General features: G+C 35.6%; 1 protein-coding gene across 1 annotated transcript in view; it reads left to right on the top strand.

Annotated features, from left to right (window-relative positions):
- MDGA2 (MAM domain containing glycosylphosphatidylinositol anchor 2) overlaps positions 1–15,985 on the top strand; it is a 913,329-nt gene that overhangs the window by 573,406 nt on the left and 323,938 nt on the right. The window lies entirely within an intron of this gene.

The raw sequence follows: 15,985 nt of genomic DNA, 5'->3' as shown, positions 1-15,985 counted from the left end.
TTTCAAAGAGTTCTGACCTTAACCACACTTCTCATAGGATTTAACATCCTGTGATGTGGCTAAGATTAGCCTTGCAGCCATTGTTAACTTAAATTCATACAATCATTTGAGCAACATCTAGACAGAATTTAAAAGATTCACATTGGTTCATAAAGGCTTTGAATTAAATTTGAAAATTAAGACAATCCACACAGTAGTCCATATCCTGAGAGTAGAGTATCTCAGGTATTGTTACAGGGACTAAAATGAGAGAGATGAATTGGAGCATAATGATAGTTGATCAGAAATTTGACTTTAAGTCTAGACTTTGACTGTACGTCTAGATGCAGCTTGTACTTTCGGTTTGCTTTTGGGGCACTTATTTCCAGAGCATCACAAAGATTTTGGCTTTTCCCTCCATTTTCTTTTTTTTTGCAACATCTGTTCTAGGAGACACTTTTTTTTTTTTTTTTTTGAAACAACATACTCTTCTTTATTTTCTTGCTACTGTTCTATTGCTATAGAAAATCGGTATGTCCAATTGTTTAGTAATATGCCTTAGTTCATGTTTTGAGCAGTATTTCTTTCTTTTAGGTCCTTTTAGTCACTCTTCCCTACTTGGTATATTGTACTACATGACCATTTTTTTTGACTGCACCCTTCAATCACATACTATCGAGTGATTGTGTGGTAAAGTCAACATTATTGATTTCTGATAGACACACTGTGTACTAGAGATTTATGGATAGTAGCCTCGTCCTCTTGTTCAGTTCAGTTCAGTTCAGTTCAGTCGCTCAGTCATGTCCGACTCTTTGTGACCCCATGAACGTCATCACACCAGGCCTCCCTGTCCATCGCCAACTCCCGGAGTTTACCCAAACTCATGTCCATTGAGTCAGTGATGCCATCCAACCATCTCATCCTCTGTCGTCCCCTTCTCCTCCTGCCTTCAATCTTTCCCAACATCAGGGTGTTTTCAAATGAGTCAGCTCTTTGCATCAGGTGGCCACAATATTGGAGTTTCAGCTTCAACATCAGTCCTTCCAGTGAACACCCAGGACTGATTTCCTCAGTTAATGGTACCTATTTCCCTGCTTTGACAAAAAGGAAAATGATCAATAAACTGGTGTACAATTTTTTGGCAGTAATAGATACGACACTTGTCTGAAGCTACTCTTAAGTTGCAGTTTGATTTTGCATTGCAACGTTGTGCACAGCCAAGCAAGAGGCAGAATTTTTAGTCAAGTAAAATACTATTAGGTAGTGGTTTGTCTTTAGTAGAATCTGGCAAGATAGGTTTACTTTGTTTTACCAAAAATAGTGTATAGTTCTAAAATGGTAAAATATAGGCAATTTCATATAGTTTGACTTACTAAGTAACCATAAGTAAGAAATTTTTTCAAAATGATTATCACATATTGAGTACAAATTAAAATATATATTTTCAAAGTGGAAGGGAAAAGACACAACAGAAAGTAAATGAACAAGCTGTTAGAAAAACAAATAGTGTGATATAGGTTCTTATAAATTTCCCTGGGATTGAATCCACTAAGATAACTGTCTGAGAGGTACGAAATGGGTGAAAAGAAGTAAAACTCCTTCTATTCTTAACTGTATCTATCTTTCTATTTCTCTTGGTGTTGATCATGAATACTTAACTAAAGTCCTGCCTCACTGCATTTTGTCTTTCAGGCTTAGAATTAGCTCAACCTGTTGAAAATTGTAATGTTTATGTCTTTTTCATTTTGGAACCATAAGGAAACAGCAATCAGATATGGTATCCAGATAGAGTTATGACAGTGTGGACGACACAGCAAAATGATAACTAGATTTCAGATCTAGTTATCTAGATTTTCACTGAAAATTCAGTGACTATGTAACACTCTGTGTACTAAGCATTGTTTTGTGTGTTTAAGTCAAATGTTAAATATGAACAGGTTTAGAAAAGCATTATTATATGTATACAGTTCCACAGTCAAAGAATATGTAATATGGATTTAATTCTCAAGTCACTGGAGAGTTTAATAGGCAATTCAATACATATCAATATTAAGATGAAGAAAAACAAAGCATAGTTCAACACTGCAAACAAATGGTAAGTATTTGTTTCCTCTGCAAAGATATTTCATTAGTGCATATTAATCATGCAGAATGGGAAATATGGGTTTAACAAAATCTATGTTGAAAGCATCGGAACTAGAGAGGGAAAATTATATTTTCAATAGTTTTGAGAAATAAAATATCAGCAGGACATTTTTTGTACATGCATTTCTCATGTGTCAAGAGGATTTGAATTCAGAGGTGATTCAGTAAATGTTTTATCTTTTATATTAAAATTGTATTTTAAAAGTTTTGTTGGCTTTTAGTCTTTCCTTAAGCAACATTTTATTTTGTGCAGCTTTTTTAGTTCCTTCACATATGTTACACTACAGTATTATCTTACTCAAAAAAAGAAATGCCTCCCTTATAATATAGCTGCATTGTCCCAGAATATGGCAACAGTATATTTAAAAGTACTCTGAATGTCTGAAATCCCAAGATAAGAAACAGCTATTTTTGACTCATGTTGGATTTAGGTCTCTAATAAAATTCTTAAACAGGAGTTAGTATTTGCAGTGTGTCAACATGATACAGTACTGACACCTATTACAAGGTCTAGAGTTTAAAATTGCCATTTTTCTGAAGTGCAAACCACAATTTTGTGGTTTGTAATTTAGTCCAATAAATTGGGTCCTGCTGCTGCTGCTAAGTTGCATCAGTTGTGTCCGACTCTGTGAGACCCCATAGACAGCAACCCACCAGGCTCCCCGTCCCTGGGATTCTCCAGGCAAGAACACTGGAGTGGGTTGCCATTTCCTTCTCCAATGCATGAAAGTGAAAAGTGAAAAGTGAAAGTGAAGTCGCTCAGTCGTATCCGACTCTTAGCGGCCCCATGGACTGTAGCCTAGCAGGCTCCTCCGTCCATGGGATTTTCCAGGCAAGAGTACTGGAGTGGGGTGCCATTGCCTTCTCCGAAATTGGCTCCTAACCACACACAAAACTTGGAATCAAATCCCTTTTCTTTGGCACATTCATTTTTAACAAACTATGCTCTGATTCAGCCTCTCTTTTCCTTTCTTTTTCATTTAATTAACCGTGGGGAAAGAATATCAATGTAAGCACAAAGTAAATAATAGTTAATTGTTGTGTACTTGAAAGGAGAACATCTCCTAAAAAACATATTTAGCCCTTTATAAATGAAAATGTACATAGTGCTCACGTTTCCCAGGGCAGGCCTTGATTTATTGAAGCACCTCTCATCTCCTAGAGTTAGATTCCTCACTCCAACATTTTCAGGCTGCAGCAGAAATTCCAGCTAGAAGGTTGTAATAGATACTTGGTAAGGGCTGAGGTACCCATGATGCAAGTGCCATTTGAGTTGTGACCCAATTCAGCAATCAAGATATGATATTCTGTTTTATGTAACTACTTCTAGAGGCTAACATAAATAATCATTTTAATGCTTAAATGTGTTAAATATGAATGTATGCATGATTGATATACTTTGATTTATTTAATCTGACCTTTGGTCCAGTATTGTATTTAGCAAAATATGACCACTTTTGTCCTTTGCAAAGTAGTATTTGATAGTTTACTTTAGAAGCACCAGCAAAACTCTCTCTCTTTCTCCCTTTTTCTCTCTCTTTATCCCATGATTAATACCTGAAGATATGGCTATATTTCTTCTTTTCTTGCCTTTTCAAACTGTACCTGCCTAATCTGTTATTTTAAGATTGACAGTTGAACTAGAAGAAGACTTGGTTAATAAGTTCATCTTTGTGAATTTGCGTGCTATTCCTTGTAATAATACACTTGTTTTCTTACTCTTTTCTTAGTGGCATGCTGTCACCTACACTGTTGTTCTCCATTTTCCTGTCTAAGGAATCCTTTCCTTGTTGAAATTTCTCCTCCTTACCTTGTGAAGTCTGAGAACTTAAATAAATCAGCCCATTATAGTTTTGTATAAATTAGAAGTGAAAACACTGAGCAATGGCCTCAGAGCCTCTTCTACCATCACTTCAGAATTTAGGCTTTTAAATCATGCCTTAGTGGGTTCACAAGACCTTTTTGTCTGCTATTATAAATGATAGAGATTTCTATAAGCCTGACTAGCAAACTATGTCTATTTTTTCCTTCCTTAGGCTTTATTATAATGGATGATATTAATGTTATCCCTTCTATTAGAGCAGCAGAATTAATTCTTCCTCTGGCATAAATATCACCAGGAATTTAATTAGAACTTGAAAATTATTAACTTTATTTCACTCTGGAGTTTATTTACTGTGTTTATCCATCTGAAGTGAGACTGCCTAGATTAGAATCTCAGCTCTGGAGCCATTCACTATATATGTTGCTGTGGCAAACTTATCTATACTATTTCTCAGATTGGTACTAAGTAAAATAAGTAATAATACTAGTCGTCTCATAAAATTACGTAAGAAATATGTGTAAAACTGATTGAAGAGTGCCTGGAACGTATTAAGGTCTGTGATTGTCTCCATCTAATTGCAAACAGCTCAGGGCAGGATTTTTGTCTGTTTTGTCCTGTTACTTCCAGTGCCTAGAACAGTCTGACACATAGTTGGCTCTTAATAGATATATGTTGAATTAACAGTTTTTATTTAAATAAAACATAGGTTATTCCTTTGTTTACCATCAATTTATTCAGTTGCTATCAATGACCCGGCTAATTAAGCTCACGATGTGATTTCTAATCTTTGCTGTCTCTTGGAACCAATTTAGATATATGAGTAACCTCAGTACAGATATGTCATAAGATTAGGTGACTATATGCCAAGGTTTTTTCCTAATCAAGGTAGAAATTTGGCCTGGGCAATACTTTGGAAACTAATAAATTCCCCTGGAGAGGCAAAAAGAGTCCCAGCAGAGTTAAATCTGTTCAACATTATTCTTTAAGATTAGCTATGAGTCACATTAGCCAAATTACTATAAAATGAAACTTCCATTGTGGTTCAGTGGTTAAGACTCTGTACTTCCAATTCAGGTGGCATGGGTTCAATGCCTGGAATTGGAACTAAGATCCCACATGCCATGGAGTACAAGTGAAGTCACTTAGTCATGTCTGACTCTTTGCTACCCCATGGACCATAACCTACTAGGTCCTCTGTCCACAGGATTTTCCCAGCAAGAGTACTAGAGTGGTTTTCCATTTCCTTCTCCAGGGGATCCTGACCCAGGGATCGAACCTGGGTCTCTCACATTGCAGTCAGATGCTTTACCATCTGAGCCATCAGGGAAGCCTATGCTGTGCAAGGGCAGCCTAAAAAAGAAAAAGGTATAAGAGTTAATTTAAAAATATTTTAAAAAATCTAATGTTTATAAGACCAATAAGATGGAGTAAGAGACTGACTAATAAGAGAATACCTTTTTGCACAATCCCTCTATGTTATAACACTGGTTGTAGAAATGCCAGCTGCCTCCATTTCAGCAGCTATGATGGCTAAAGCAGAATTTTATTGTCTTGTTTTCTTTGCTACTCTAATGAGGCCTCAAGAAGTATACTAGGAAACCAACACCAGATGGTTTTAGAGGTGATGTTTCTATCTGTTCCACTGCTATATCATTCTTAAGGAAGAACCTTAAATCTTAACTGAGTTTTTAAAATTCTATATTGAATTACCCACATGCTGTCCTCTTATGACAAATGGCTTATGCCTCTAGTTTTGGTATCATGGACATAATTGATTTATTCAGATGGTTTATTAATAGTAATATGTTTGCTGAAACTGAGCAAAAAATTAAGTACAAAGAAGTATAAATAATATGCTGTAATTATTTTTGTGAGTGGTGCTCTAAATTTTGATAGAGAAATTCTTTGCTATCGTCTTGTTAGTGACATAAAGCATGGTTAAGTTTAGATGGGTTAAACAATGAAAAACCTGAAAGGTCTTCATAAATAGTACTTTTTAATGAAAGGTTCATGAAATCCTGAGTTTTTCATGCTGATTTTTTGGGGGGGGTTAAGTTTATGACAAATAGATCTTATGTGGAGTTCCTGTTCTCTAATCTTTAAATTCAGCATTTTTTTCAATAAAACTTTATTGAGCTCACAGTTCTTTGCAAACAATTTTATGAGTGTTCTTGTTACAAATATGAAAACCATCACCTTTTTACAGATAATTCAATTCTTAAATATTTCAGAGTGAAAGGGGAAGGTAAATATTCTAATGGTGGCTTGGGTATGCAGCTAGAATGTTCAAACTACCGCACAGTTGTGCTCATTTCACACGCTAGCAAAGTAATGTACAAAATTCTCCAAGCTAGGCTTCAACAGTGTGTGAACTGAGACCTTCCAGATGTTCAAGCTGGATTTAGAAAAGCAGAGAAACCAGAGATCAAATTACCAACTGTGGGATCATAAAAAAAAGCAAGAGAATTCCAGAAAAATGTCTACCTCTGCTTCATTGGCTGTGCTAAAGCCTTTGACTGTGTGAATCACACCAAACTGTAGAAAATTATTAAAGAGATGGGAATACCACACTGCATTACCTGCCTCCTGTGAAACCTGTATGCAGGTCAAGAAGCAACATTTCAAAATGGACATAGAACAATGGACTTGTTTCAATTGTGAAAGGAGTTTGTCAGAGCTGTCTATTGTCACTGTGCTTATTTAACTTACATGCAGAGTACATCATGTGAAATGCTGGGCTGGATGAAGCACAAGTGGAAATCAAGATTGCTGAGAGAAACATCAATAACCTCAGATATGCAGATGACACCATCATATAGCAGAAAGCAAAGAGGAGCTAAAGAGCCTCTTGATGAAAGTGAAAGAGGAGAGTGAAAAAGTTGGCTTAAAACTAAACATTCAAATCAAAGAGGATACTAATAGATGGAGAAATATACCATGTTCATGGATTGGAAGAATCAATATAGTGAAAATGAGTATACTACCCAAAGCAAGCTATAGATTCAGTGCAATCCCTATCAAGCTACCAATGGTATTTTTCACAGAGCTAGAACAAATAATTTCACAATTTGTATGGAAATACAAAAAACCTTGAATAGCCAAAGCACTCTTGAGAAAGAAGAATGGAACTGGAGGAATCAACCTGCCTGACTTCATGCTCCACTACAAAGCTACATCATCAAGACAGTATGGTACTGGTACAAAGACAGAAATATAGATCAATGGAACAAAATAGAAATCCCAGAGACAAATCCACACACCTATGGACACCTTATCTTTGACAAAGGAGGCAAGAATATACAATGGATTAAAGACAATCTCTTTAACAAGTGGTGCTGGGAAAACTGGTCAACCACTTCCAAAAGAATGAAACTAGAACACTTTCTAACCCCATACACAAAAATAAACTCAAAATGGATTAAAGATCTAAATGTAAGACCAGAACTATACAACTCCCAGAGGAGAACATAGGCAAAACACTCTCTGACATAAATCACAGCAGGATCCTCTATGACCCACCTCCCAGAATATTGGAAATAAAAGCAAAAATAAACAAATGGGACCTAATTAAAAATAAAAGCTTCTGCACAACAAAGGAAACTATAAGCAAGGTGAAAAGACAGCCTTCAGAATGGGAGAAAATAATAGCAAATGAAGCAACAGACAAATAATTAATCTCAAAAATATACAAGCAACTCCTGCAGTTCAATTGAAGAAAAATAAACAACCCAATCAAAAAATGGGCCAAAGAACTAAACAGACATTTCTCCAAAGAAGACATATAGATGGCTAACAAACACATGAAAAGATGCTCAACATCACTCATTTATCAGAGAAATGCAAATCAAAACCACAGTGAGGTACCATTTCACGCCAGTGAGAATGGCTGCTATCCAAAAGTCTTCAAGCAATAAATGCTGGAGAGGGTGTGGAGAAAAGGGAACCCTCTTGCACTGTTGGTGGGAATGCAAACTAGTATAGCCACTATGGAGAAGAGTGTGGAGATTCCTTAAAAAACTGGAAATAGAACTGCCTTATGACCCAGCAGTCCCACTGCTGGGCATACACACTGAGGAAACCAGAAGGGAAAGAGACATATGTACCCCAATGTTCATAGCAGCACTGTTTATAATAGCCAGGACATGGAAGCAACCTAGATGTCCATCAGCAGACAAATGGGTAAGAAAGCTGTGGTACATATATACAATGGAGTATTAGCCATTAAAAAGAATACATTTGAATCAGTTCTAATGAGGTGGATGAAACTGGAGCCTATTAAACAGAGTGAAGTAAGGCAGAAAGAAAAACACCAATACAGTATACTAACGTGTATATATGGAATTTAGAAAGATGGTAACGATAACCTTATATGTGAGACAGCAAAAGAGACACAGATGTATAGAACAGTCTTTTGGACTCTATGGGAGAGGGAGAGGGTGGGATGATTTGGGAGAATGGCATTGAAACATGTATAATACCATATATGAAACAAATTGCCAGTCCAGGTTCAATGCATGATACAGGATGCTCGGGGCTGGTGCACTGGGATGACCCAGAGGGATGGTACACGGAGGAAGGTATGAGGAGGGTTCATGATGGGGAACACTTATATACCCGTGGCGGATTCATGTTGATGTATGGCAAAACCAATACAATATTGTAAAGTAATTAGCCTCCAATTAAAATAAATACGTTTATAATAAGAAAAATAAATAAAATTCAAAAAGCAAAGACCTTGGTATCTGGTCCATCACTTCATGGCAAATAGATGGGGAAACAATGGAAACAGTGAGAGACTTTATTTTCTTGGGCTCCAAAATCACTGCAGATGGTGACTGCAGCCATGAAATTAAAAGACAGTTGCTCCTTGGAAGAAAAGCTAATACCAACCTAGACAACGTATACAAAGCAGAGACATTGCTTTGCTGACAAATTTCTACAGAGTCAAAGCTATGGTTTTTCCTGTAGTCATGTATGCATGTGAGAGTTGGACCATAAAGAAGGCTGAACACTGAAGAATTGATGCTTTTGATTTGTGGTGTTGGAGAAGACTCTTGAGAGTCCCTTGGAATGCAAGGAGATCAAAACAGTTAATTCTAAAGAAAATTAATCCTAAATATTCATTGGAAGGACGGATGCTGAAGTTGAAGCTCCAATACTTTGGCCACCTGCTGCAAAGAACTGACTCATTGGAAAAGACCCTGATACTAGGAAAGATTGAAGGCAGGAGGAGAAGGGGACAACAGAGGCCCAGATGATTTGATAGTATCACTGACTCAGTGGACATGAGTTTGAGCAAGCTCTGGGAGATGGTGAAGGACAGGGAAACCTGGCATGCTACAGACCATGAGGTGGCTGAGTTGGACACAACTGAGCAACTAAACAAGGGTATGTTATGAGGAGAGCTATTATAAGCTGCTATGTTTATATAATTCAAAGCAGGAAGGAATTCAATTGCTTTGGACAAAAACTAGGAATTTTGCAAAGAAATTTTTTTGAGATTTGACCATAATAAAGTCATTTACCTGGTGAATAAGCAGTTGAAGAAACTCCCAGGCAACAGGAATAGCAAGTTCACATTATGCTGATTTTGTGAGGAGGGCATCTTTGCAAACTGGCCCTATCCCAGAAAGCCAGTATCTTCTAGAACTGGAAATTCCCTGGAAAACAGATCCCTTGGTTGGAAATGCTTTTTAGCTTGAATTTTCTTTCCATGAGTGATGCCCCTCAAGGATTCTGCTGCAACTGCAGATGACACTCAGCTTCTGATAAAATTGAATGAGACCATGTTTTGCCAATTTCACCTGTTGGAAGGAACAGTAAGGGATTGTTGACCAAAGGACAGAGATATGTGTGGTGATGATGTTTTTCCCATCATGTTTTAAAAATATTATAAAGAATTTTCAGGCCATTAAGTATTAGTACCCCAGCTATTAACATAACTTATTGACTAAAATAAGCTTTGACTTAATCTTTTGTATTTTTACTCACCTTGGAAAGCAAGTTGTAGTTCTATTTTTTTCTGTTATCTTGTTTAATGACTGGATTCAGATATATATAAAACCTGTTATAATTTATAAAGTCTGATTTCATTGAAGAATACCTGTTGGCAAATTTCTTTACTCATTGTTCTGTGATGGCATAAATATTCTGGTCAAGAATAACAAATGCACACAAAATCAGAGAACAGGAGGTGATTTATATATGTGAAGTCACCGAAGACAATGAGAGATAACAGGTTTTTGTCCTTTTAGGATGTAAAACTGAGTGCAGGAGCTCTGGCTGTTTTGTTCACTGTTATATTCCAGGTACCTATCACAGGCCTTGATACACAGTAGGTGCTCAATAAATACGTATTAAATGACTATGTTGAAAAGTGTTATACTGGGCAGAACAAACAATATCTAAAAGCATTTATTCCTAGTAACAATAAAAATAAGCAATAAATAATATTTTGTTAATCAAACAAAACCTATCTAGTGAAACTCTTTTTGGAACTGATGCTATTATGCAGAATGTCTCTTTTAGGAAAATTTTATGTTCCATGAAGCAACATATTTACTCTGCTTTCTCAATCATTTGCAGGACTGTCTGTGCTATGGACATTTTAAAAAAAAGTGAAAAATGCTTGTTAGCTTCTATATATGTAGCAAAGGCTCTCTCATGCTCTAGAGACTATTTATGATTGCTATTCAAATATTGTCATATCCTGGAGCATTGTTTTATAGAATTTCCTAGTAATACATCATTCCTGGACTTCATGAGAATCAATCAACTTGTCAATAATGATAATATTAGAATAATAATTTCAACTACATAGGTGGATTATTTTGAATTTTCAAATCAACTTCTAATATATTCTCTCATTTTTTATTATATGAAATGTTCATTGAAATGTCTGTTTTAAATGAATTTCAATGAAATGCACAAAAATATAGTGATTCTTGTATCTCAGTTAAATGACTTCTTTTTGCAAGAGAAATTTTATTCCTCAAATCTGTATATATAGCATGTCTCTCCATATAGAAGCTGGACTTGGTTTGTCTAGCATGTGAATATTCTTTCAGTTTGAAAAATGTAGATCCTTGGAAAAGAAACAAAAAGTTAATTGTATATATTTTCACTTCCTCTTCCTTTTATTCATGCTGTGCTGTTACTCATTTTATTTTGTGCTTATATCCTGATGAGTAAATGTGCCCCAACTCACCACTGATTTTTCCTTATTTTTTCTGTATACTTTTCACATTATCTCCATGTGGCCAACTATTGGTCATTGAACTTACACGGAAAGGGTGCCCTAGGAGACTGTGACTGCCTTGCTCTGGAGGTTATTGTTTCTTTTGACAGTTTCTTTTCTATGTCCTTCTGTCTGAAAACTCTCTCTAGACTAATCAATGTGTTCAGACAACGGAGAATGTTGGGACGTTAAAACCCATAGAATAGTCCTTAACTAATGAGGGACAGGGGTTGGTAGATAAACACCCCAGTCGGCCTCCTCATTTTTCAGAGGGAAAGTTCTAGGATGTGTTCTTTCTAGTTTCCCAGAGGGTTCCCAACAGCAGGGAGTCAGGTTTCCTACAGTGACCACAACTCATTCCTGTTCCATTACTGAATGTTTTCCCTTTCTTTATCTCTTCTCTACTCCTTCAATATGCTTCCTGGGATCTTCACCCTAATGATCTACTTATATCAGGACCGGATTTGGGGAGGATTCAAGCTAAGACAAATACCATCCTAGCTGTGGATTTTTTATTGTAGTTCTTTCTTGTGAGTTTTGGTGGTGGTGGTTGTTTTTCTTTTCTTTTTTTGGTTTGATTTTTATGTTCTTCTTTCCTTTTGATTTTTCTCTGTGACTCAATAGTCAATTTCCTTTCAATCAAGGAATTATGTGTCTTAGGGTATTTCTAACTCAATCTAAATGGCAGCTTTTACTGTAGTTAACTACTTCACATCCATTTACTCAGAGTCAGGGATAGAAATCTAAGTTCCTTTTTAAAAATTGCCCAGATCCATGGAGGGCTAAATCTCTAAAAATATAAGATGATTATCATTGCATTGTTTTCATTTTTTTAAGAAATGTTTATTTTCAGCAAGCTATTATGTTAGGTAATAGCCAAACAAAGCACCAAAAAAAGTCACTGACCTTGGCTAAAATAGTATTTTCTTCCTACAGAATGTATTCTTAATTAACCCCAAGCTAAACCTTTGTATTGCCCATCCAGAGGACCTCATGAGGAACTGACTCACTAAAATTAATGGGTATGAATCCCTGCCTACAAACTCAGGTTTGAAAGAAATATATCTTTATTATTCTATAATTTAACTTCATTTTTATTTCAACTATCTATTTTGCCATAATTTCAGAAATTGGTAACATGGATTTCCCATTTCCACCAGATTTTGTTTAAATTCTAGGGGTTGCTTTTATTTCACCATGGTGTGGGACATGAGACTTGGATCTCTGAAGGGCATGGATCACCTAACATCTCCTTCATTCCAATTGTCTTGTCACATTCAGTTCTGACCTATCTCTCCGCTTCTTTCATTCCATCATCTGGGGCTGGGGCTGTTACCCTGAGGCATGGAGCCTGCCCCATGGACTCACTATGTCTGTCTAGCCAGTCACACTTAGCGACCTCAACCAAGAAGGGACACAGAGATCCTCTTTACTCTTGAATATCCAAATGTTTGGGATTTGGTGTGGGAGCCAAGAAGCCAGTCCTCTTTCTGTCGCAGATCCACTGAAGTAACTGTTGCTCAACCCAAAAAAACTTTTCTTTTTGTTTGCCGGGAGGGGAGGAGCTGAAGAGAACTTGGGAAGAGTTCTCTTCCTCAGAGAGATTTCCTAAAATATACTTTCCATGTTATAGTTATTAAAGGGTTTAGGATTTTGGAAAATAAAAACCACAGACTGTTTGGTCTCTCCTCTCTTTCTTTTCCCTTCCTTTCTTTTTCCTTTCTTTCTCTTTGTTTGCCTGTCATTATACTTCATCGCATCCTTCCCAGGACCAATAATTTATAGATCTATCTATCTACTGTATTTGCACCACAGAGCATATCAAACATGCTAGAATGTTGACATACTGATCTTAAGAAAGAGTCAAGTCTCTGAGACAATTGCTATGATGACCCATGCCTTCCATCATTGAGTGCTGGCAAGATTCTCATTCTGAAAGTCAGATGGGCACTTATTTATGAGCACTGTGTACATAGAGAATTTATGGCTGGTATTGTGTGTCATGTTAAAAACGGACTTCGTTGGAATAATTTTTATGTAATTTGAGCCATTTGGTGATAACTATAAACATGTTTAAAATCAGATGTGATGTTTATTTTATTTTTTAATTAGGGTAGAGTTGCTTCACAATGTTGTGTTAGTTTCTGCTGTACAATGAGGTGAATCAGCTATATGTAAACATATGTTCCCTCCCTTCCCTCCTCCCCCTAGTTTCATCCATCATCCATTCGATGCTTCTTCACTTAACTTTAACTGCCTTTGTTTACTTTATGTAGTTCACCTTTTTCTACTTTTTACATTGGTTTGATGAACATTCCAAATAAAAACTAACATACTGTCCACTCTGTTTTTCTCTTGTCCCTTTTTAACTTCTGTGTTTCATTTTTTTATTAACTTAAAAATGAACTTCAAATAGTAATCCGTCTCTCACATGTTGCTGTGAAGAATGACTGGATGTCTAGATCCTGCAACATGGTTTTGACCAATGCTCTTGTCTCACGGTTATAAGGAAGCTGATGATCTCAGTGGCTTTGTACATTTGTTCTTATGTAATGATGGAGTAGTTCAAGCAAAGCATGCAATAGACATTTAAAGAACACTCAGCCATGTACATGATTTAATGTGATGAGATCAATTTTTCTTAGTTTCCTAATTACCTATGAAAGTACAAAATAAGAAACAGCGCACGGAATCAATGTGGTCGAAGAGTTTAAAAACACTGTTTAAAATAATACCATTCACTTGCAATTCACTTTTGCCTGAGATTTTAAAGGCTCTAAAAAAATGCTGAATCTTGGAAAAACAATAGTTTCAACTTCCAAATTAAAAATGTAAAGCAAAATTAATACATTTTTTATTATGTGTCCTCAAAATATACAAGTATATTTAAAACAACTCATCCTTATACAAGTCAATTTCAGAGGCAAATATTTCTTGACTTAATATCACCGTTGTGTGTTTCCATAATCTAAACATATACTATTAATGGTCCTTAGGCCTTGGGATTTTTAATTTACTAAAACATGGTGTAAAACAAATGAGTCTTATTAATATAACTATTGGACTTTCTAGACTTGTGTTTTAACTAAATACCTTTGTAAAATTATACTGTTTACCTCAAACTGGGCTGTAAGAATTTCTACTACTGTTTCATAATGCTGTGTCAATAAATAAGTATACTATCTATTTTTTTAAAAATTTCATTAGTAGTATCTTTTTATCAGTTTAGCAATATTAAATAGCATTTTGAAATACTTTCTTTTCTACCAAACTCTGCAGTGCCTTTTGTCTCATTTTTATTTTATGACTTTCTCAACAGGTTTTTAATCATAGATTTTAGTAGTCAGCACCTCAGAAGGGCAATTAAAATACTTTGAAAACTTGTATATTACTTACAATGATGTTAGAAAGGCCAACAATGCTTAAAAAGGTCACCCAGGCATTCTATCCCCATTACACAGAACCATAATTGTAACATGGAATTGTTTTCTTATTCTACCTTGGCATCTTTTTAAATTTGTTTTTTATTGAGACAGCACTCACCTATAATAGTCTATAAGTTTCATATGTACAATACTATATTTCTACTTCTGTATACCCTACAGCAAGCTCACCACCCAAAATTTTGTTTCCGTCTATCAGCATACAGTTGATATCATTTACTTATTTCACCCTTCCCCTACTCCTTTCCCTTTGGTAATCAGCACTCTGTTCTCTATATCTACATTTTTTTTGTGGAGGAGGGGGGTGGCTTGTACATTTCTTTTGCTTTTTGTTTATTTTTTATATATACTCCACATATGAGTGAGATCATATGGGATCTGTCTCTTAATTATCTCACTTAGTAAAATGCCCTCAAGGCACACCTATGTCCCCAAAGGCAAGATATATATATATACAGTGGAATATATATATATATTCATTTGAATATATATATATTCCATCAAGGCAGAATACTGAACCCCATAGGGAGTTTACCTTACATTCTGAGAAAAACTCTCTCCAACTCTGAGCTGAAATTAATATCTAAAAGCAGTTACACAGTACAGTTGAACACTTTGTATTCCAAATATGGATAGATTTCAGTTTTAAATTTGGCCTCAAATATTTCTGAATGTATGAACTCAAATATTAACATAATGCATTTCCTCTGTTCTTATTTAGTAATGTGCTACATAGACTGACACTGTGATATAAGCAGAAAAGAAAGTACTGTGTCTGAACAGATTTTTGTGCAGTTTCTACTTTCTTTGATGAAAAGTCTGCAGTAAAGCATTTTTTATTGAATGAATATTTATCTACATTTTTTGTATATGAAAATTTTTGAACAACTTACTTTCACTGGGGAGATCAGTATAACCCAAATGTTGGAGTGGTAGCCATCATAGTTTGGTGACTATTTTTGAAAAGCAGTTTATTTGCTTCTAAGTTTTAAAAGAGTAGTTATGAGAACTCACACTGCCTAAACTTTCTGAACAGAGGTTAGAGCTGAAATATTGGAGATGCTTTAAATTACATGATTTTGTTATTCCTTTCAAGATGAAAAACCAGGCCCACTGCCTGATAAAAACCTCTGGCAATCTTTTTCCTTACTTGATTGTGTTCAGTTTGCAAAATATGTATCATTTGACCTGAGGATGATCTTGACCATGAGAATACAAGAACTAAACAACTTCAATATTTATACCTGGAAGGACAAAAACAAATGGTGATTGTCAACATTAAAAGAGAAAGGGATTTTTGTTTTAAAACTTTAATTCTTCTCATCTTTCTAATTGTGAAGCAATAATTCAAGAATA

The sequence above is a fragment of the Bos javanicus genome, chromosome 10 (genome assembly GCF_032452875.1).
Source record: "Bos javanicus breed banteng chromosome 10, ARS-OSU_banteng_1.0, whole genome shotgun sequence".
In the NCBI taxonomy this organism is placed as follows: Eukaryota; Metazoa; Chordata; class Mammalia; order Artiodactyla; family Bovidae; genus Bos; species Bos javanicus.
The sequence above is the reverse complement of the archived record's forward strand: the minus strand, read 5'-3'. Positions and strand labels throughout refer to the sequence as shown.